At 43.5% G+C, this 23,087-nt stretch overlaps 1 protein-coding gene across 3 annotated transcripts in view; it reads left to right on the top strand.

Annotated features, from left to right (window-relative positions):
• Positions 1–23,087, top strand: part of PRELID2 (PRELI domain containing 2) — a 247,372-nt gene that overhangs the window by 91,252 nt on the left and 133,033 nt on the right. Inside the window, exon 7 of one of the 3 annotated variants that reach the window (XM_073221910.1) lies at positions 5–1,806. The exons of the other annotated variants lie outside the window; for them this stretch is intronic. The gene's annotated coding sequence lies outside the window, so the exon portion shown is untranslated. Of the gene's footprint in view, positions 1–4; positions 1,807–23,087 lie in introns of those variants that run through there. 3 annotated transcript variants of the gene reach the window in all.

The raw sequence follows: 23,087 nt of genomic DNA, 5'->3' as shown, positions 1-23,087 counted from the left end.
TTAGGAATGAGGAACTTGTCAATTCCAAAGACTGACATTTCAGCACCTCTTAGACAAACCTCGTATAGATGCTATACATCCATATTTCACAGATGTAAAAACGAGCTCATGTCTGGCAGATACAATTAATGTAGCTCATTATAGGCCTAAAGTTTACACAGAAATGACTCTCTTTCCAGCATCAGTAGTAAACTCAAATCCCAAAGGCCAACCCAGCGCTCTTCCTAGTTGGCCACGTGGTCCTCCGATTCTCTTTAACCCCCAATACACAAACAGGAGGGGCAGGAGGGGCGGTGCTGGGGTCTGTGGGGCCGAATCCTGGCCTTTGCTCTCACTGGCTGTCAATGGAGGGCAAGTTATTTAACTTCTTTGAGCCTTAAGATCCTCACCTATATATTAATACAATGGGTATGAATCAGGGTCATGTGTGATTTAAAGATATAATTATTTTTATTTTATTTTAATATGTATCAAAGGGGTACAGTGCCTGGCCCACAGGCACTTAATGCATCTTGTTTCCTCCACCTCTGAAGAACAAGTTTCCTAGGACAGTAACTTTGACTCATGAATCACTGGGGGATTGTGTCAAAATGCACATTCAGAATCAGCAGGTCTGAGGGGGGTGCCTGAAACCCTGCTTCCAACAGGGGCCTAGGAGTTCACTTGGCTGGCAAGGCTGCTTAGTCCTCCGGAGTCAGACCTGTGACTGAATCCTGGCTTCGCCAGGTGCTGGCTGGGTGGTCATGGGCAAGTCACACTGCCTTTCTGAGCCTCAGTTTCTCACCTGGGTTATTATGCATTACAGGTAAAATGAGGGCTTATAGCGAGACAATGGGTACAAGGAGTATAACCCATTATTATTACTGCTATTTTGTTTTGGGCATATGAAACCAAACCCTAGCAGTACTGACACTGAGAACATGGGCTGTACCCACTGGTGGAGAGAGTGTGGCTTTGAATAGCACCTCACAGTGCCCGGCACACAGGAGGTGAACCACAGATGTTGACTCTCACAGCGCTTGTGATGTTCCTACGGGCAGAGGCTGTGGAGAATCGGGAAGCGTCGCTGCGCGGAGGCACTTAGGCCCTGGGAGCCTAGGTGGGTGCTTCTTGCGCTCCCTTGTGTAGAGGAAAACCTGCTAGTCATTGGTCATCTGGGTCCAAGAAGAAGGAGTTAGGCTCATTCATTTCTTTCCTTCTGGAGAACACTGATTCTAGGCTGTGGGGTTCTTATAATAATGTCTGGAATTGGAGGCTGAGAGAGCTGAGGCTGGTGTGCTTGGTAACAGGGCTCTGTGTTGACATGAGAAGCTCATTTCAGACAGGACTCCCTGCTTCGGCACAGTGGTGCAGTCGTGGCTCACGAGGAGACGTGCACCCGCTTCTCTAGCGATTCAGGGGTCTTGGGAGGGCTCGCATGCTCCCACTCTGCCATGGTCCTGTGTCCTTTTTGGCCTTTGAACTAAATTTCCTGACTCCACTTTCCTTTGTTAAAAAAGTTAATTAAAAATAATTGCATAAGTAACATATACCTGTGCTAGGAAAATAGAAAGTGTAGGTGCTCAAAAAGAAGAAAATAAGTATCCTTGAAACCCAAAATCATTTATCTTAAGGTGTTAAATTTCAAAGTAATACTTTTAAAGTTGTACGTGTCTGTGTGTGTGTGGGCAGCCCACAGCCAAGAATATATTTTGTATTTTATATGTTTTAATGGTTGAGAAAAATCAAAGGATATTGTGACTTGTAAAGTTTATATGAAATTCACATTTCAGTGTCCATAAATAAAGTCTTATTGGAACACAACTACACCCCCTGTGTTTGCATATTATTAATGGCTGCTTCCTTGATGTAAGAGTAGAGTAGTTGTGACAGAGATTGTATGGCCCAGAGAGCCTAAAATAACTATTTGGCCCTTTACAGAAAAAGGTTGCTGGCTCCTAGTCTGATGAATTTCTATTTTGGTGACCTGATATCTGCTCAGTGATACATCTTAAACATCTTCCCGTGTCAAGAAATTCCTTTCTCCAAAATAATTTTGTTTTTTCATGAAAAAACAGTACTTTTGTCAGATCTTTTGTGTCCGTCATAAAATTTATCATTCTTATCAGTTTTAATAGTACTTTCCATTTACAAAGCATTATCATCTCATTTAATTCTTATAGGCACCTAGTGAGTTAGGCATACATTATGAGTTCATAAAAATTCTCTGCTTGCAGGCAACAGAAGGCAAATATCTTAAGAAAAGGAGATTGAGAAAGACAGATTTAAGGTCATGGGATCTGCCACTGAGCTCTTGGGCAGGGCTGTGGCTGGGTTCTGGAAGGGCCTGGAAAGCAGCGCCACTCCTTCCGTCTCCTTCAGGTCCTTTGTGTGTCTGCCTTTCGATATTTTTGCATAGATCGTCTTCCTCTATCAGTACACGGGGTGGGCAGGGGTGACAGTGGCATGAAATTCCGTATTACAGGTCCCACCACCCTGAAGAGGACTAACTGTTCCCTTTTGGGCCTATTTTTAAACAGTATCAGAGAGAGAAATATAGTTGGCCCCGAATGTCCTCCTGGTCCAATCACCTGCAACTATTGTAGAAAATGAAAATGACTGCTGCCGGAAACACTTAGCAAATGGTTCCTCTAGGGGACACTTAGGACGGGTAATTGTAAATCACACAGTTACTTCAAAAGTTATCTACTTCCGTATACTGTTCCCATTTTACAGAGGAGCAAATGGAATCTTACAGACACCGAAAGAATTATGCAAGTAGCAATGTCATATGTCAAATATAAATCTACTGACTCCAGTCTCAGGCATATGTTGAGTACAATGGACTGCTATTCATGGAATGCTGTGAATTTGAGATGTTAGAATGGTAACACCCGCCTATTTGGAATGCAGATCGTGGTTCACTCATTTTTCATCTCATGGCTTCACATGTCATTGGACATAGAGGATTCCCTCTGTGCCTTCTGCTTTGTCTCTGGCCTGCAAACCGGGAGCCGGATGGACAGACACAAGTTTTAGAATTTTCTCCTAGTTGACTGCTGTGCTCAGAATTCTTTGATCTGTCAACGGAGGGAAATTGAGTGAAAATCACCCACATGCCATCTGGGCTAGCATCTCACGGTTTTTGTCTCACATCTTTGTGTCTAATGCCAGCAACTAAATCTCCAAGCTCGATTAGCAATGGTTACAGCCCAGTGAGCACAGACCCAGAAACCACTGTGGCATGAGGTTCCATCAGTGAGAGCTGTAGCCTCAACACCTGCTCCCGAGCCAACCGAGAAGGATGCCTCATGTACCTGGCCTCTGATCCTGGGACTGCTTGCCGAATAAAATACGCCATTTTTAATGGATCTTTTTTCTCTTACATTGAATGAATAAGCTGAGCCCCAGGGTTTTATAGAATGTAGCTCTGAAATAACCCTGGGAACAAAGCTTGCTGGAAAAATTCCTTTATGTGGAGAGGATCTCAGGCGTGGAGGATGGGTGCAGCAGGACTTTGTCATCCCAGTGACCACTGCTTTCTTCTCCCCTTCTCATTATGCTTGGAACATACCCCCTTTCCAAGTGGTTTGGAGGTGGGACTGAGCCATTCAAGACACACCATTCCAAAGCGAGGCTATGACTGACCATGCCAACCTGCATGTTCGTCCCCCCAGGTTACAGTTTTTAGTTTGGGTTTAGTCAAATGACTCATTTGGGGACAATGCAAGATTCCAAGACCTTGGGATGCGCTCTTGGAACTGACGTTTTCTTTTTCAAAGATCCTTTAGGATAAGGATATGGGGCCTGAAACCGAGGCAGGTATTTTGCCATAAAAGCAAAGCTTGAGCTGTTGTGCATGCGTGGGCGGGTCTGCCACGTAGAGTCTGATGAAGCTGACCTCGTGGGAGGCAGAGCCAAGACACAGAAAGGAGATGAACCTCTAGGGGCCCTTGGCGATAAGGCCTGGGCTGCTGGATCGACATGCCGCATCAAAAGCTCACCCTGAGTACATTGTTTAAGTCATTTGAGCTGAGTTTTAAACAGTTGGTATTAAAAAAAAAATCCCTATCACATACAAGTAGTATCACTAATTGCTTTGACTGGATTATGTTTGCTTGGTAATTTGTTCTCCTCCAAAGGCTTTGGCACACTTATTATTTGATGGGCACCGGGTACTGCCCAGCCCAGTAAAGGATGATAAACCTAGCTCCCAATTTGGACTCAGCTTCCTGTTTGCACTGCTAGCGTAGAATTTATCAGGGCTGAGCGATAAACAATCACTTTATTTTGATAGGGAAATGATTATATCAGTTTGTTAAAGGACTCTCTCTCACCCTTGGGGTGTACCTTTATGAATTTTCCTAACGAATATGGGACTTATGCCCAGGTGTATCTCTGCTGACTTTGGGCTGAGGTTTCCTTGGGGCGCTCTGGAGTGTGGGGAATGTCTGGCCGAGTCGGCGTCACTGAGACGCTCCTTTCCCCATGGAGTGCTTGGCTGAGAAGGCTGTATGTAGCTCAGTCCTGGCCCATGAGACATAAATGGAAGTCTTCTGGGGGTGGGAGGGCTTTGGGGAAAGGGGTCTCAGCTCTTGGAAGAGCAGGGGACCTCGATGTCATTGAACTGCTGTCCCTTCAGCTTCTTGTGTGGGACTGTCGTCTCTCAGAGTTGTCTTCTGTGGTTCATTGTAAGGGTTCTTTTCTTTTCTTCTTAATTTGTGCCACAGAAAACATCTGATGAATTCTGCCACCACGTGAAGTGAGAGAGGGTTGATTCCCCCAAGGAGGGATGCTGAGAGCACCCCTTCCTGCCAAAAAAAGAAAAAGTAAAACAAAACTCGGTCCCCTATAGCTCCTCTCCATTTTATCTGGACATCCTGATCCTCTGCATGGCTCTGCCTGCAGCCCCAGACAAGCAGAGGTCTGTGCGACTCCCAGACCTGGAGAGCTGCTCTGTGCAAAGTAGTGTGTTTGAATTCTGTACTCAGATTAACACAATTTGCTAGCTCACTCTCATACACACTTATCAAACATCCTTTTTGTAAGTGATGCAGGGGTTGTGTTTAAAAATACTTCAGCACTAGAGTAATATGAGTTAGTGTATAAATCAAGTTATACATAAAAAAATTAAACACATATTCCTCCTTATTCTCTGAACTAAACTTATAAAACTGCTTGCCGAGTAACAGAAGTTGTAGTCATATAGTTCATTAAAATGATAACAATCTACAGATCATCTGTGTTTAAAAAAAATTTTTTTTGACATTGTGATGTTTTGACAGCATGGCTGTCACATGCCCAATGACACCTTGTGGTTTGAAATAGGGAATTACATCCAACTCTTTGACCTGTGTCTCTATTCAATTGATAGTCCTTAGGCAACTGGCAGTCTTAAAAAGTAGATAATTAAAAAAAAATCAGTATTATTATTCATGGTCCTAAGACCTTTCAGCTTCTGCTAAACTAAGCAATTACACTAATTTTTTTTTCTAGATTTTATAATGTTGCCTAAGATTTTTGTATGGTCAGATTCTGTCTTATCAACTAAGCCATGAAAATTATTTACTGGAATGACATTTCTAACGAAGTTGAAACTATACTTCAGGCAAATGGGAGGCAGTGCGGCGTGAAGGTTAAACGCACCGTTTGTGGCTGGGTTTAGACATGGACTCTGCCTCCCACAAACAGCCTCTTCATTCCTCAGTGTCCTTGTCTGTGAAATTCATAAAATCATAGTGATTATAGGACCCCACAAGATACTTTCCTCTTGCGAGTGCCAGCCGTGGAGTTGGTGCCTCCAGCCATCGGCCTCACCCTGACCACCTCTCTCTGATTCTCTCAGGCCCTGGCTGATGGTGGCTGCAATTTTTACCAAGTGGCCACCCAGAGGCTATGCTAGGGAATGCCAGCCTGAGTGGGCAGTCAGCCTCTGAGGCCCAGCTGGGGGTGGAGGGCTTGCTCAGGGCTTGTTAGCTGTGCCACCAGAGGCATCTGCCACCCCACTGCTGATCAGGGCACACGCTGGCCAGTTGGACACAGTGGACTGGCTGCTCCTGCATGTGGGCGTCAGGATGGCCAGGGATGCCCAGGGCCCAGGATGAAGTATGGCTAGCCCTGGGGAATCCGTGAAGAGCCTATGGGGGAGGCAAGGAGAGCTACTCCCGGGCACTTTGGCTGACCTGGGTGTCAACCAGTAAAGATACCAGCTGTGGGCCCCAAGAGGTCCCAGATGTGTGAGTTATTAACTGTTTTGTTGCTAATTATAGAGAGATTCTGGGGATAATGTGAGGAGGGTTCCTTGAAGAGCTCAAGGTGGTAGCTATTTATGAAAACTACAGATATATTTAATATTTTATAAACTACTGCCCTGCTTATGAGAACTGAAATATCAATTAAAGAGGATATAGGAAAGTACACCAGTATTTTTTTGAGCATGTGGTGTTAATACACTAGGCTCAGGCACATCAGTTAAGTCGCCCAAGGTCACACAGCCACTGTGTGGAGGATTTGGGATTTGAATCCAGTTCTGTCGGTTCCAGAATCATTACAGACAGGTTTGTGTCTAGAAGAGGGCAAGCTGGGGGCCCAGCGAACCTCTGTGTTCCCGTGACTCCGGAAATACCAGCCAAGTGGCTGTCAGACTTGTGGAGGTCACAGCACTCTGCCCCAACCATTCTCCTTGCTTGTCAAACGGGAATGAAATGACCACGAATAGCAGTGTGGCTGTGTCTGTCCCTGTCTGTGTTTGCTCCAAACGGAGAAGGGCTTCCCATCTGGGAGGTTTCAGAGGGCTGTAGGTTCAAACTCAGCACCCCCTAGCTTGGGAATGTGTCCCTAGGAAGTGAGTGACCCATTCAAACTAGGAAACCAGGCGGCGGGGTGGTGGCATTCACCAAGCACCAGGTCTGTTCTGGAATCTCTAGGAGTCCAAAGAATTGATGGGGATGTTCTCTTGTCACAGTTGTGGCGCAGCTTTGCCACCGAGGGTGGGGATGGGTGGGCGGCCAGAGTGCTGGAGAGTATGGGGCTGAGCTTAGTTTAAATGACAGCTTTTGACATTTCTTCTCCCTGAATTTGGAGATTTTAAAGCAAAATCATATGGCTCTGAAATCAGTTTCTTCTTAGAATAGCCCAGCGTCATGGGTGGAAATGGCAGGTAGGAAGGGGTGGGAAGGCTTCCAAGTCTCATTAGTGGGAGAAGCAGGGAAGAGGTGCCCAGGATGGGCAGAGAAAAGCTCTGGCCCCCGAGCCAGCCTGAGACGGCTCCCAGGCCTGCCCGACTGGGCAGATGGATGAATCCACACTTTTCCCAGCCCCAGTTTGCCCATTTGTACGTTAGTGCACGTGGCTAGAAGGGTAGTGACTATATCCAACTTGCATATGTTAAATATTGTATCCTGGTCCAGGTTTCCCCATATCCATAGAACTGAGTGTGCGAATATTGCGGCAAGGGTACTCTCCCCATATAATTTACCTGCTTCGCCCTGGCACCTCCTCCGAGCAGCTTTCCCAGTCTTCCAGGGGGAATGAAGCGCCTTGTTATTCTTTCTAGAGCCCTCTTCGCACATTCTTCACAACTGTAATGCTATAATTATTTTGTTGTTTTCATCTGAGCTGTCTTCTCCAGCAGACTGCACACTCCAAGATAAAGAACATGAAAAACAGATACATCCCTATTAAAAATGAAACAGTCATTTTTTTTGGTGATGGTTGTATAGTGGTGAACAGGCTACTGACACCTGAAAAGTACCTGTTCTATAAGCCTGGCATACAGTAGAATTTTGTTGAATGAGTGAATACATTAAATTTTGTGGTTGGGGAATGAAATCTAAATTTTCTCTAGATTTCTAATAGAGATTTATGTGATGGAGCTTGCAAAGACGCATGAATGCTGTTTTTAGTGAACAGTACCCAAAGTCCTGACTTTACATCTTTCATGCCTTGCTTGGGAATGTGTCTGCACATCTCTGCAACGATTTTTTTGTACTTGAGGGGCATTAGGAGAACCACAGGTCTCATATATGAACTTTGAAGTTTGAAGGCTGTGAATTTTTAGTGATTTTATTTTAGAGTGTCAGATAACTGGCAGCTGAAATCGAAACAGCTTCAAATGTCACAAGATGTCTTCCTGTAATTCTTCTCAAGCGTTAAATGCATTAAACCTTAAAGGCACAGTCCGAGTTTCCCAACTCACTGTAGATTTGAGGTGTCAAAGCAGGCATGACCACACCCAAGAGGCTTTTCTTATCTAAATGGACTGCAATTATAAGGCTTTGCCCCGAATACTCAAATTAGTTTTTCAGATAAGATAGTGGCTAAAAGCGAGAGTTAGGAGAATTTTCCTGTAAAGGGCCAGACAGTATTGTGACCATGGGATTTTATACTTTGCAAAGTACAGCAACAACCATGATTGCTTGGACACTCCTGTATCCCCAGCATCCATCCCGGGACCTGGCACACACACCCAGTGTTCAATGAATCTCTGTGGAATGAACATTTGTATTTATCAAAGGACCTTTCATCTCTTCTGGCATATAGTGCCTGCTTGGTGAGGCTTAGTATGACCACCCTTTTAAAAACGGACACCCACCCTCCTTCTTTCCTCTCTGCCTGATCCTGGCCACCTTGTTTCATTTTATTCAGACCCAATTATCGTCTAATGTGCTACATAATTTACTTGTATTTTTTGGTTCCTCCCAATAGAATGTAAAATTCATGAGGGTAAGGATTTTTATGTATTCTATTCATAGTAGGCACTTAAAACATTAAGCACTTAAAAAAATATATAATATATGATATTAAAATATTAAGTGAATGACATTTCTGAATGCCATAAAGGGATAGTTGATCCCAGGAAATAAAACATTAAAAAACACCCTGCAGTCCTAACTTAGTTTATGTCATGGACTTAAGGTTCTTCAACTACAATGGATTTGTCCTTAATTCCAACTAAAATCTGCAGATGTACATCACATTATATTATAATAAACTTTAAAAATTAATGAAGTATATTAAAAGCAAAAACATATAAGAAGTGATTTCATTAAAAATTAACAACTTTTAAAATTACAAAAATGTTGTATCTTTATTTTAGAAAAGAGAAAAAAAATATACAGATTAACCTTAAAAGGTTCCCTTAATCCCACTGAGATAATCATTGATATTTTGGAGCATGTCTTCCAAGTGTTTTTCTGTGTGTAATATTTTCATATGTTGTGTTTAAAAACAGAAACACACTGCACATGTTAATAAGAGCCGAGGTTTATGTTGCACTTACTGTGTTTTAGGCACTGTTCAAAGTGCTTTATGTACTCTGTTTTACAACAACCTTATGATCTAGGCCCTAGTATTACCCCCACTTTACCGATGAGGAAACTTGAGTCACCAGGAGGTAAGTAACTCGCCCAACATCATAACACTGGTGATGGTAGGGCTGGGATTGGGTCCGAGGCAGCCTGGCTCCAGGATCCATGCTCGAAATCACCATTTTTGCTGCCCTTAGAACAGTTTCTGACTTGTTCTTTTTTTCCCCTCTTATTACTGTATCAATAATATTTTTCCTAACTATTATATATTCTCCTTTAACATTATTTGTAGAGGCTATATAGTATTTCAGTAATTGAATACTCTTGCTCTGTTTTTATAAAATTAGGAACCTTTTTTTTTCTACTGTGAATACATATACAATAAAGTAACTTGAAGGTAAATCTTTGTCTACCTATATGATGCCTTCCTTAGGTTATGTTTCTTAAACTGGCATATAAAGTTCAACAAAGGCATATCATTTTAGGAATTTGTAGGGAATAGTTTTGAAAAGTATAGTTTTTTTGGTTGTGTACATCTGGATATTAGGCATTGCTTCATGTATATTGTCAGAGGAGGCCCACCTGTATTTCCTCTACTTATCAAGTGGTTGCTTCTGCTGAAAATCTACTTGGTGACCATGTGCAAGTGAAAATGTGTTCTTAAATGGAGACATTATGTGGGAAGAGCTATAAATGATCATGGGAGATAGAATGAAAATCCAAGGAAAGACTGAGCAACTAAAGTGAACCAAATCTGTCTACTTACCACTACAGGCAGATTAGAGGGTATTTCAGGCCAAACAAAAGATGTTGCTTTATGAAGGCGGACAGCTAATTAATCTATGTCAAATTGTTTTTTAAATACTTGTCTTCTGGATAATTTAAACTCACTGTTGCAGGAATTCGTCTCTCTCCTGTGCCATTTGTAATTGTTGACCTGACAGGCATTTACTTTGGTGTGTTTTTTTTTTTGGTCGTGTAAAGTGTTTATGTTACAAAATTAACATCATTAGACAAAATGTCATCCTTTGCGTGAACACACTGAACGTTTTTACCTCAGATGGCAGCCTGGGCTCTTCTGATCGCTGCCTGGCGCTGTTCTGGGGGAAGGTCTCCAGCTGGCCACGTGTTCCCTTTGCTGGTATTCACAAACACACAGCACGGTTACACCTGAGGCCTAGGGGTGTGTGTGTGTCTATACATATGTGTACAAACAAGTTTGCAGAATACATGTAAACATTTTCCTCCCTATCACTAGAACTCTCAACATTCAGGTGCAAAATCAGTTTGCAATTTATTCACTAATCAATTTATAGGCATTTATTGAGTATACTTTGTGTCAGCACAGCTGTAAGTGCTGGAGTATGAGGAAGAATGGAGAATCTCTAGAGTACATGGTATTGTGGAAACATTGCCAGGTAAATAAGTAATTTGAGTCCATGAGGTACTGTTATGGATATGCAGGGAACAGCATTCATATGACTCAGGAAAGGAGAAGGTAGCAGCTCAGAGAGGGGCTCATCTGTGTTAGGCCTTGGAGGATGCATTCATCAGGTATGTGGCCAAAGTAGGGAAAGGCATTCTAGACATAAGAAAATGTTCAAGGGCATAGGGTCATGAAACAGCATGTGATATTCAGGGAGCTTCAGTCACCAAGACCTGCTGGAGTCCCAGGAGCCTGGAGGGCTGCAGAGGCAGCCGGATCCCCGTTCTCCTTGGGCTCCAGAAAGGGGCGACTGAGTGCATGCAGCCACTGGCCACCTTGCATTAGGATTTTAGGACTATGGGAAAAACCGAGGGTCTCAGATAATTTCTGAAGCTGCCTGGAATTCTGTTAGGATTGATGTGTTCGGGGTCGGCTTTGGCTCTATTTCCCATTCCTTGAAGTGCAAATGTTCCCAGGAAGACATTTATCATAGTTTGTTTAACCATCACCGACTGTGCATGTCCCTACTGTAGCTACCGTGCACTGTCTCCACTGCACAGTAGATTTGTACTGTATGTTTGTTGATTGAAATGTTGGCGGTTGTAAAGATGAGAGCTAGTATTTCCAAGAACTTGCAGTCTTGTTTGAGAGATGAGCCATAAACATGCAGAGGACTCATTTGTAACGGAAGGTTTAAGTGACCATTTGCAAAAGAGATTTGATAAGATTAGTAGATTAGCATAAACTCCAAAGAAAAAGTTAACCCAACTTTTATTAGTTTACAATATATATTTATTAGTATAGAATATATGTGTTCCATATAATATTAGAAATATTATCCAGCGTCCTGAAAACAGATAAGAACACTACATTCTGTATATAGAATATGGTATTCCGATTTAATGATTACTCTTTCTACAGGACACTGATGAGCTACAGTTAGACCAGGAGGGTCAGGCAAGGTAGAGAATGGCTTATATAATTATTTTCTTAGTATAAATTTATGAGTATGATTACTTGGTCAAAGGTAATGAACAGTTTTAGGCCACTAATACATATTGCAATATGATTTCCACAATAGCTATACCAATTTACGTGATGATGTCCTGTACATGAATATACTTGTTTAATCATAACTTTGTTAGAGTTGGTCATTGTCATTTTTAAAAGTTTTTTTTTTAAAGGGGGAAATCTAATCAAGATGAGATCATTCTCCTTGCGATTTACATGTCTTAGTTTACTTGTGAAGTCAAACAATTTGCATTTTGTTTCATAAAGGACTTCCTTAGAAAGTCTCATGCTTGCTTTTAACTTTTTCGGAGCAAGGACAAAAATCCAGCTACCATTACTGCTGATGCAAGTCATGCCCTCAGTGATTACCGAGGGTTTCAGCTCCCACCCAGAGGACACGCTAATGTTGTAAAATTGCCAAAGCGGGACACGAGGGCAACAAACAAGACGCCCGAGGGACCCGAGATGTCTCTGAGCTGCCCTGTTGTCACTCCGGCGATGAAAGTGGGCGGGGAGCAGCTATTGATTCGCTGGGTTAAAAGCCTTCCCATCACCCACAGCAGCTGAAGGCGCAGCGTCAGACATAAACGTGGAAGAAAATGAGGGCTTGTCAAGGCCTTACACGTGTGATTTCAGGATGTTAGCGAGAGGCATCAGATCAGAGGGGGGGCTGTGAAGGTGTCTGCTTTCCCGCGCCTGCACTGGCACCGGAAGAACAAAGATTTCAGAGTCAGAACTTGGTTCAAATCTTGCTTTTGCCAGTAAAGTTAGAGGTCTTGGTGAGATTCTTAGATAATTTATCTGTTAAGTGGGATTAACAGTATCTACTTGATTTGAGGAGAACTAAATGAAGGCATTGATTTAAAGTAGCACAGAAATGGGAAATACTGATAGTTTGTGAAAATGCTTGGATTAGCAGAGCTGATCCCACTCATTCATGAATTCATCCATTCACCAGTCATCACTCTCCTAAAAGCTAGTGATATATAAGCAAATACAAAGTATCCTTCATCTGGTTTCTACTGGGAGAAAAAAATCATCGGAAAAGGCAACACATCAATAAACAAAAGAATGACAATTTTGTCAGTTGACTTAATAATGTCCTTTATGACATTTTTTTTTTTTTCTCACCCAGGATCCAGTCCGGGACCATGCACGGCTGTTAGTCATTGCGTCTCCTGAGTTGTTTTTATTTTAGAATAGTTACGTGGTCTTTTCTTGATTCCCACTTTTTGAAGGGTCCAGGCCAGTTGTTCTGTAGGGCATCTCTCCATTTGGATTCGCCCACTTGTTTTCTGACCACGTGCTTGTTAAGCCCTTGCAGTGGGAGTGACCCCATGTCCTGCACACGCCCCTCTTAAAAGCTAGCAGGAGACTTGGAGGCCAGGTGACCCCGTAGCTCTGCCCCTTAGAAGAACAGTCCTGGAAACACAGCCACCATTGTGCAATAACAGATGCAAGGAAATGGTAATAACCAGAGACAGCACCTCCTCCCAGTTAAATGTGGCTATTTTTTTGGTTGTCATTTAGCATTTCCAGGTCTGAGTGACAATTTAGAAAAAAAAAATCTGGTAATTTTATTACTTTTTTTTTTTTTGGTCCTCTCTCAAGGTGACAATTTGTCCTGCTTTAATAAGAGCAGCTTGGGGAAAACATTAGGGAGATTAGATCAAATGTGGATAAAATGCCTCAAGACCATTTCAGTGCTATTATGATGTATTTTTCAAAACTGTAGGACACTGAACAAAATGCACTAAAATTAAAAAAGAAATCTTGTATTTTATTTGGAAAATTCTGTTTAAAAGCTGAACAATTGCTGCAGCTAATCTATAATTTACCCGAATGTTGGGTGCTTTATTATATTGGCATGCTGGGAGTGAGCTCACTAAATTTCCTCAAAGAAATGGGGGAGACAAAAGGGGCAAGTGATTGGTGTTCGGAGCCCACGTATCCCTTTCCATTTCGTGAATTGGACCTCAAGTACATTTTTAAAATTTGTCCAGATGTTATTAGAAAAAAAATTCTCCACCAGCCCTAAATGAACTCTGCCTTTTCAAAGCATTCTTGTATCATTTCTTCTTCTGTCCCTTGAGTCGGGCAAGGGGGGTGTCACTCGGTGGGGCTGGGCGAAGACCTTTTCCCTACTTGGCTCTCGTTGCTGCGTGCAAGGGTTGTGGGCAGTGAGGCAACCTAGTTCTCATACTCCATGTGTTACTGGTGAGATGTGATACCGATGGGTAGGTTGTTTGTATCATGAACACTCATTCAGAACTCCTTATCAAGACACACAGGGGAAACCAGGCACTGTACAAGGCGGTGAATTCAACAATTGAGTATTGCACACGTACTCCTTCCCCTTAGGAAATTTATGACCGTGTATATGTGGGGCATGGGTGAGGCGTCATGTAGGCTACCCACGGGATGCTCTAGAGTGTCACCCAATTAGACTCGGAAGACAGGCCGAGTGGGTGGGCTTAATGTCCTTTGCCCTGTGACACAAACTTTTATTCCATGGCAAAGAACAAAGGCAGAGGAGAAGAGTTTGGCCTTTTTATAAGTTATGTATCTCTGTGCTGTCCGCTCTCATTAGACGTGGAAAACTCATGACAAAGAGCTTTCCAAAGAATGGTGACCTCGGGGACCAGGGTTGCCAGGGAAGTCAAGCAGCTTTTTGCGCTGTTCCTCAGAAGAGCCTAGAGAAAGTTCCCCCGAATTCTGAGGCCGAAGCTGTCTGGGACAAGGGTGCTGATAAGGTGGGCGTTTTCGATGCCTTTTTTGCTGAGCCTGTGACCCTGCCGTCTACGGGGCGGGGCTAGTTCCCCGCATGAGTCAGTGGCTTTGCGTCCTTCTCTGTAGGCTGAGCTGCCTTTTCCAGGGGCACTGACTTCACATGCATTATAGGCAGTTGCTCTCTGGTCCCTTGCTCTGTCTCAGTGTGATGTATACACAGAGCTTCCCACTCTACACGCATGGACAGTTTTTCACAGCACTCCTAACACAGATGGGAGATCATGATGAAGGGTTATAGTTGTCTTGGTAGACAGTGTTTAGGGTGGAAAGAAATGGTGGTGGGGGATCCTCAGTGTGATGGGCAGAGTCCTTCAGATTCTTATCTCTCTTGGACGAAGCTCCTCAGAAGTGATGTCCCAGCTGAGACCTGGAGGCACGGGTGGGAACTGCCCTAGACAGCAGGCACGACATTCGCAAAGACCTGGGGACGGTAGAGATGTCGTGTGTCACGTCAAATGCACTGATAGAAGAGGAATAAAGGGGCAGAACTGAGGGGTGAGGTTGGAAAGGGTTAAACCGTGTGTGGGGGTAAAATTGCAGTATTTCTAGAATCTCTCACCTGGCTTTAGGGCATCTCCATACCAACAGGCATTTCCACGGGGTGGGGAGAGATAGTCCATCTCCACAGCAGTGGGCTGTTACCTGGGCGAGGGAGGGCTTCTCTGGACTTGACAGGCTGGGGGAGGATTCGCTCGTTTCTGCAGCAGCAGGAGAGAGAGACACGGGATGACTTCTTGTAAGCAATAAATGGGTTTTAAACTTTATTTCTCCCTCTGACTGCCTTCGGTTTCAGCTAAGCATTTTGCCCCGGGATCTCCCCTCCCCGGATTTACACTGTGGAGAAAGCTTTGGAAGCCTGTCTCCAGCCATCAGCTCCATCGTGAGAGCTGTGGGAGACTCCTGAAGCCTGATAAGTTGGGAATTGGTGGTCGGATTTTTATTTCAGAAAGAACATTCTGGCTGCAGCAGGATAAAATGACTTGAAGGGTAAAACTAGGATCAGAGAGGTCGACCAGGAGACTGGCAGGTGGAATGAGGAGACGCAGAAGAGTGACAGCTGGTTTGGAACCGACACTTCAAGGGCAACTGGATGTGGTGAGCGAGGGAGGAGGAGGGGCCACAGACGGCCAACTCTGTTCACACCTGTCCTGTACCCCAACATGGATCTTGGACTTTGAAGCCTCCCTGCATTCTCAGTGCTTCCCGATACCACGACCTTGACTCTTGGCATCGACCTGAGATGGCATGGTAACTGTTTGTGCCCTACTGGGGCCAGTAACACCCACGGCTGCAATCTGTACTCTAAGAGCTGGTTGTTACTGGGCCCCAGGCTTGGTCCTTCCACACGCGCTGTGTCCTGGGTGCACAGTCACAGGGTATCACGGTGGTTAAGAGCAGGGAGTTTGAAGGGTGGTAGATCTAGGACCAAGTCCCAGCTCTGCATTTATTCGTTAGTGTGACCTTTGGCAAGTCGTTGTATCCCATCTGTAAAACAGTAACGGAGCTATGGAGGTTAGGAGGATGCAATGAAGGCGTAAATGAGAAACACAGCCAGGATGCGCGTGCACAGAGGAGAGGCCCTGCGGGCGAGAAGGCGGTCAGCTGCAAGCCGAGCAGAGAGGCCTGCAGACGAGCAACCCTGCCAACTCCTGGATCATGGACTTCTGCCCTCAGAGCTGTGAGGGAGGGTAAGCTGATGTGTTAAAGCCACCCAGTCTGGGTATGTGTATGGCAGCCCAGCAGCCTGAGACACCAGTGGGACATAGTTTGGACTATCATATTTGATACCATCTTTACTGAGGAAGTGCTCCCTACATTCTAGAGGTGGAATAGACCATCTCATGACATCTTCAGGCGCCATCTAGTATTCTCATTCCCAGTTTGCAAACAGGGGAGCTGAACCTTGGAGGTGGAAATGACTTACTTAAAGTCAAAGTCACAGAGCTAGAAATGAGCAGGATTGGGTTCAAATCCAAGTCCTTCAGACACCAGTGTCTGGCTTCTTAACCACTGTGTGTGCTGCCTAGAAATACTGGTCTCTCTGCCTATTTCGCTTCCCCAAATGTAAATAACACCCTATATTTTTTCTCTGCGGTTCTGTTTCTTTGCTTCAGAGCACTGGCTATCATTTATAATCATAAATTTAATTCTGTGATCTTTTTTTTTCAATATCCACCTCCTCCACTAGTCCCACAATGTAGCACTGTGCTTATAATGATGGAAAATGCAGTTGGTTTTGGAATGAGCAGTGTTGAAAGGCCTCTGATTTTTCTGCCAGGTGAAAGGCAGCCAGCCCTTTGCATATGGTGACATGATGGACCTCAGCGGGCATTGGCAGGTAACAGGACCTGCTGCTGGGCTCTTCAGTTTGTACCTTAATATTGTGCACATGTGGGTCCAGCAGTGACCGGCATCACTTAACCTTCCCATATGGTGCCTTCACGCTCCCAGCCGCCCGCGTCATGCCTGGCCCCACTTTCTAGGACCTGTTTTTCCATTTTGTAATGCACTTCAAGGCAGGAAGCTGTGAGTCCTCTGATGCTCCTTTAGTGGTTTTTCTCTGCTTCTCCTGATGCTTCACCCTGTTAACACATCCGGGTAAAGTGGTAGCTGCTTATTGTGGGAATAATGGAGTCTAAAAAAAATACGGAACCTGATCTGTTTTACCAGACTGTGGCTTCTCAGTGAAAAAGATCCCAGTGGGTTCTTGTTCTAGGGGTCACACTGTGTTAATCACCTCCTTCAGCCAATGTAATATTAACAGAGTGGTTATTATTTTCCCAGTGATGTTTCCCATCAGAGGTGTAAACACGGTGTGCGTTTCTCCCCAACCAAACTGACAGAAAAATTCTGTAGGTTTCCCAAGGGCTGGATTTCATAAAGATGGATTATTTTTCTCTATGTGGCTTTTTATTTTTAGTTTCCCTTCTCCTTCCCCAACTTTGTTTTTCCCATTTAAGGCTTTCAAAAAGAATGAATAGTATTCTACATTTTTTATATTCTAAACACCACTCCTGAGTAATTCTATTGAATTCTTTGTTGGTCTTTTTTTTTTTTTCCAAGTTATGGTTTTAAAAATAATCTAGAACTAATTTGCCTAATGAATATGCAATTATTGCAAGAGTCTTTTCAAGTTTTTGAAAACCTTCAGTCAGCATCTTTCTGGGATGTGGTGATGAATGTAGCATCAGGCATTTGGAAGCTCCTTTGTCATTTGGCAGGAGCAGGTATAATTTTTGCACATTTCAAAGCTGGGCACAATGCAGTCGGTTACTGTGCACTTACCATGGTTAGCTAGTGCGGTTTCTACCTTAGCCTAGCTCCTGCTACTGGTGGAATGGAAGCATCATTGCTCCTGGGGTACTCTGGGGGTGGAAATAGAGATCAGATATCACAGCATTAATGGAATATGCAGAAAAGAGGGGGCACACTCACTGCTCAGGCCAGTGCTTTTACCAATAATAGCTACCATTTGTGGTGTAAGGCACGTTACACATGCCTTCATCTTCACTTAGCCATAAACCAGGGAGCAAGAGAACATGTCATTCTTGTAAGTAAGGAAGAAAAGTCATAGAATAAGTGGAAGAAAATTTCCAGGATCGTACAGGTAGTAAGCGGCAGAGCCTATGTTCTTACACTCACCACCGAGTGTGTGTTCTGTGTGAGGCACGGTGCCGCACACTATGGCACGTCTAGAAATGAACTTGACCTGGATTCTACTCTCCCAGTGTTTATCTTCTGGTAGAAGAGAGAAGCCAAACCACCATGAATAGCTAGCCAAGAAAATTCAGAAAGAGAGGCAAGATAGAGGGCCACATCATGCAAGCAGAAGCGAAGGAAAGGGGGACAAATTTATCTGGGATAAAATGTATCCTTAGAGGGAAACTGGTGTTTGGAGGTTTTGTTCAGAGCTCCCTCTTCCCGCCTCCCGAGTACGTGGTGTTTGGGAGTGGCCCCTGGCTAGAATACTGCAGTTACTTGTTTTTGACGTGGGGAGCCAGCGCCTCCTGCGTACTTTTATCCAGTACCTGAGTGAAACAGCCGGCTGAGCTTTCTCCACTGCTGACGTGGGGAAAAGCATCCCGACTCCAACTGTGGGATTCATTAGCCTCCGCTGTCAAGTTGCCGTGATCGTGAGGGTGTGAGAGGCACAGTGCCCCCCAGGCCTGGCTGGGGCACAGGCTGGCACAGTCTGCCATAAAAGCACACAGGGCCTGCTGTCGAGTGCTAGAACATGACATCTGTGGACTGTCGCCTTTCTGCGGGATTGCTTTTGTTTGCTTTGACAAATGGAACAAAGTGATTTCTCCCATAGTCAGTCTGTTATACATTTTTTTCCTTCTGGCCCCAGGTGAATATCAATATTCTTTTGGTTACACTAGGTAACAGCAGCCCTCCAATAGCTTGAGTAAATAAAGGAGAATTTATTATAAGAGCCTCAGGAACTGGACCTAGGCACCAGAACAATCACCAGGAGCAAGGCGGTTTCCCTCTTGGGAATTCTCTCCCCGTTGGGTTGCACAGACTACCAGAAGGGGCTCACACTGTGCCCAGTTCCACTTGGTGAGGGACAAGCCTAACTATTCTCGGCTGGACTCGACCGGCTATGGTGGTGAAGAGTCATGTACTGTGGACATGACTTCAGGTCCCCATCGTGTCCCCAGCCCCAGTGGGTGGGGTGCGTGTTGCAGAGAAAGGAGATGAGGTTCCTATGTGTATATATATATGTCATCTGACATCATTTTATGTTTTCTTTGGAGTCAGGGCAGCGTGCTAACTAACCACAGATGCTCTGTGGGAGTTCATTACTTCTTTCCCTTTGGAGCAAATGGGGTCCGCTTGGCCCGTATAAAGACTGGAACTGATGAAGCTATCCACATGATTCAGGCAAAACAGCTGCTGAGGGACATAAAGGTGGGGTTGTTTTGAATTAATTAGGTCAGTTAATGATCCTCAAATACACAAGATAGTTGCTTAGGTGTCCTCATCGAAGTATGAATAAGATTTAGGTGGTAGTCTTGCTGGCATTGGAAACCTAAAACCACCTCATCCAAAAGTGACCAATGCATTGTTTTCTTTCTTTCTTTTTTTTTTTTTTTATGTGTTTCAACCCATTGCGGTTATTCTTACTTCCTTTTTCTTCTCCTCCTCCCCCCTCCCTCCCTTCTGCTTCCTCTTCTTCCTTCGGTTCTTTTCTCTTCCCTCTGACCTCTTCCCTCTGACCCTTTAGAAGTGTTAACCACTCTGAACTTGAAGGCTGTGCAAAAACCTGGCAGGAGGATTGGGCCCCAGGGTAGCAGTTTGCTGACTCCTGAGCCAGTTCCTGACTGAGTACTGTTTGTTTATTTTGCAGACTTTTACTGTAATAAATTATGCTGCAACAAGTAGCCTTTTGCATTTATCTTTTGCTATTTTTGCCCTTGGGGATGGAGTCCTAGAAGTGCTCGAAGGTAAGCATATGAATTTTGCTAAATACTGTCAATTTCTTCCCCATGAGTTCATTTCATTTTGTACCACCAGTGTATGGGGATGCTTATTTCTTCCAACCTTGCCAAGAGTAGACTGTTGAACTTTTAGATTTTTATCTTTTTGCATAAGTAATAAGCACAGTCTTAATTTGCATTTCTTTTATTATGAGCAAGATGGAGCTTCTTTTCATATGGGTTAAGAGCCATTTACATTACTTTTTCTGTGAACTGTCTGTGCCTCTTGCCCATTTTTCTATAATTTATTGATCTATTTCTTCTCTAATTTTAGAATAGGAACTCATTATCCCTGCAAAAAGTGCAAATGTTTTTCCACACGTTGTCATTTTTATTTTTATATATGGAGCTTTTGCTATGCAGAAGTTTTTATTTTTAAAATTTTTGGGGTCAAATTTATCAGACTTTCCCCTTATTGCATCTGGATCTTGAGTCACAGGAAAGTTTAGAGGAATTCACCCATGTTTTCTTTTATCAGTTATAGTATTGTTCTTACATTTAAATCTCTGCCCCACTGGGAATTTATTCTGGTATTCGGAGTGAGGAATGGACCCAATTTTATCTGTTTTCCATGTGACTCGCCAGTTATCCCGATGCCACTTACAAGGATATCCATCCTTTCCCAACTCCTTTGATAGGCTGGATTTGACTTAATGAAAAAATTCAATTATATAAATTCAATTACTAAGTGCTGAATTTTCATGTGTGACTAGGTCTATCTCTGGATGTTTTATTTGTCCCATTTGTCTTTCTGTCTGTTCATGCACCAATAAAACATTTAAACAATTTTATAGGTTTAGAAAATGTTTTTATATCAGACTCACCCTGCTATTTCTCCTATTTTTCATAGTTTTCCCAATTGAGTTTTATAATCAACTTTATCTCCAGGAAAATAAAAACCTGATGGCATTTAATTTGAACTCAGTAAGTATAAAAATTAACTGTGGGAAGATTGACAACTAAACGATGTCGGCTCTTCCTAGTCAAAAATATGGAAAGTCTATTTGTCGACTTGTGTGTGTTTTTCAGGAGTATTTTATAGTTTTTCTCATGTGGATTTTGCTGAAGTGCTATAATTATATGGTCATAGTATCATTGTTGCTCTTATGAATGGGGTTTTCCCTTCCATTGTGTCTTCTAATAGGCTTTTGCTTACCAGTTCATCATTTACTTGTAACCTTTCCTAATGTCTTAAATTCGGGTGTCTCTCTTGGATGTGTTGAGTTTTGCTAGCCAATTTGAAAATACTTTATAGGCATGTTAAGCTCATTTACATTTATTGATGTGCTTGAGAGTTTTGGCTTCAATTGTCTCATATTCTTTAATATGTGTGTACATATATAATGTTGCACTGTGGGATTATTTTACTTGCCTGTATGCACTCTCTCCCATATATCTTTTGGCATTTAGAAAAGTCTGGAATTCTGGCCTAATGGCTACCCTTAGGTTAAGGCCTTAATGTAATACATGTAAGGCCCTCTGTTTTGGGTAGTGTCTAACGTTCCTTACTAGGAGCAATACTGAAATCAGCGAGCAATCTTTTCTTTTACCTCCCCTCCATCTCCCATAGTATCTGATGCAATTCGATGGTCAAATAATGTTATTTTCCCTCGGTTAATACTGATAAGGCAATCATGGAGCTTATTCTCCTTCCTTTATGTTCTTTGTTTTCCTGTTTCTGTTTTCATTGGCTATTCCTGGAAATCTGGGAAAAGGCAGGCGGCAGCATCTTCCCTCATAGCTCATCCTACCCCTTCTCCCTGCAGAGCCTGGAGAAGTGCATAGACTGGGGAACAGGACCGGGTTTTGATTTAGTCATCCGCTTTTAATAGCTTCTGTACCTTTTTAACAATGGGGGATATCTTGAAGGTATTTTTGACACTTTCTTCAGTGCCTTATAAACACAGAGATAATCACCACTGCGGGCAGCGGTAGCCCACTGTCTCTCAGCACCCTGGGGGAAAACTGAGGAGAGAGGCCGTTTTTATTTCAACCAGGAGTTTGGACTCTAGGAGCCCAGGGTCCATCTCTCAGCAAACATCCTGAGCTCGTTTCACGGGAAAGCTGCAGGGCCACCTGCACCCCAGGGGCGCAGCAAGCGCACCCAGTGGTGATGGACAGATCTTGGGAGCTAGTGTGGACCTGGAGAGTCCTCCAAAGAGAGCCCTGCCCCAGATATTCTGAGCGGCCTATGTCCTCAAGCACACGCAGAGGGCAAGGGATTTCCTTCTGCTTGACTGAAATAGAATTTCCCATTACCAACATAGCCGTCTGATACAAAGATATAACAAATGGACTTTTAAAAAATATTTAGTGTTGTGGAATAAAATTCTTTCCTTATCTCATGGAGTAAACTCATAGCACATATATAAGATAATGGAATGGAAAATTAAGATCCTCAAATAGCAAGCTAGTTCAGAATGGAGGGTAAAGGGGACCCCAGAGCTGTCCCCTGGAGTGTGGCAGTATAGCCACTGGAGTCTCATGTCGGATGCCTGCACCCATGGCAGGGGAGAGAGACATTGGGCATGGTGCTGACTTGGAGATACGTCTCTTTCTAAGTAGGTCTGATGGATGTGGGGATCTCGGTACATAGCCTTCCTGACTCAGATGATTCTGTCTCCTCTATCTGGTGTGAGTTTTTCTGGTGCTCCATTTCCCGCTGACTTCTATCTTACCCATCCCTCAGGGAATCGGACTATGGGTGCATGGTGTCCTGAACTAGAGAAAGGACCTACTGAGCCATGTGTTATCCCGGGGTTCAAAGCTGTGTAAGGGACCTATTCTGGAAGAGTTTCAGAATTCAAATAAAATTGGAGTCAGTATGAAAATTTTTATGACTCAAAGCTAGGAGAAAAATTCTGCCTGTCTGTGGAAATATCAAGATTCCTTTAAAGTTAAGAGAAATGATGGCTATGGGTTGTATTTTCTATTAGCCCCTTTTCTTGTTTTTATTGGATGTTTTTTTCTTCCTTCTTCTTCTATTTTTTTTTTTTTTGCTCAGAACCTTTCTGTTTTGAGATGAGGTTAAAAGCCACCAGAATTTTGACCTGTTTCTAATTTTTGGTGACTTTAATGAGTGAAATCAAG

The sequence above is a fragment of the Manis javanica genome, chromosome 14 (genome assembly GCF_040802235.1).
Source record: "Manis javanica isolate MJ-LG chromosome 14, MJ_LKY, whole genome shotgun sequence".
Classification (NCBI taxonomy): Eukaryota; Metazoa; Chordata; class Mammalia; order Pholidota; family Manidae; genus Manis; species Manis javanica.
Note: the sequence above shows the minus strand (reverse complement) of the source record. Positions and strands in the feature narration are given on the sequence as shown.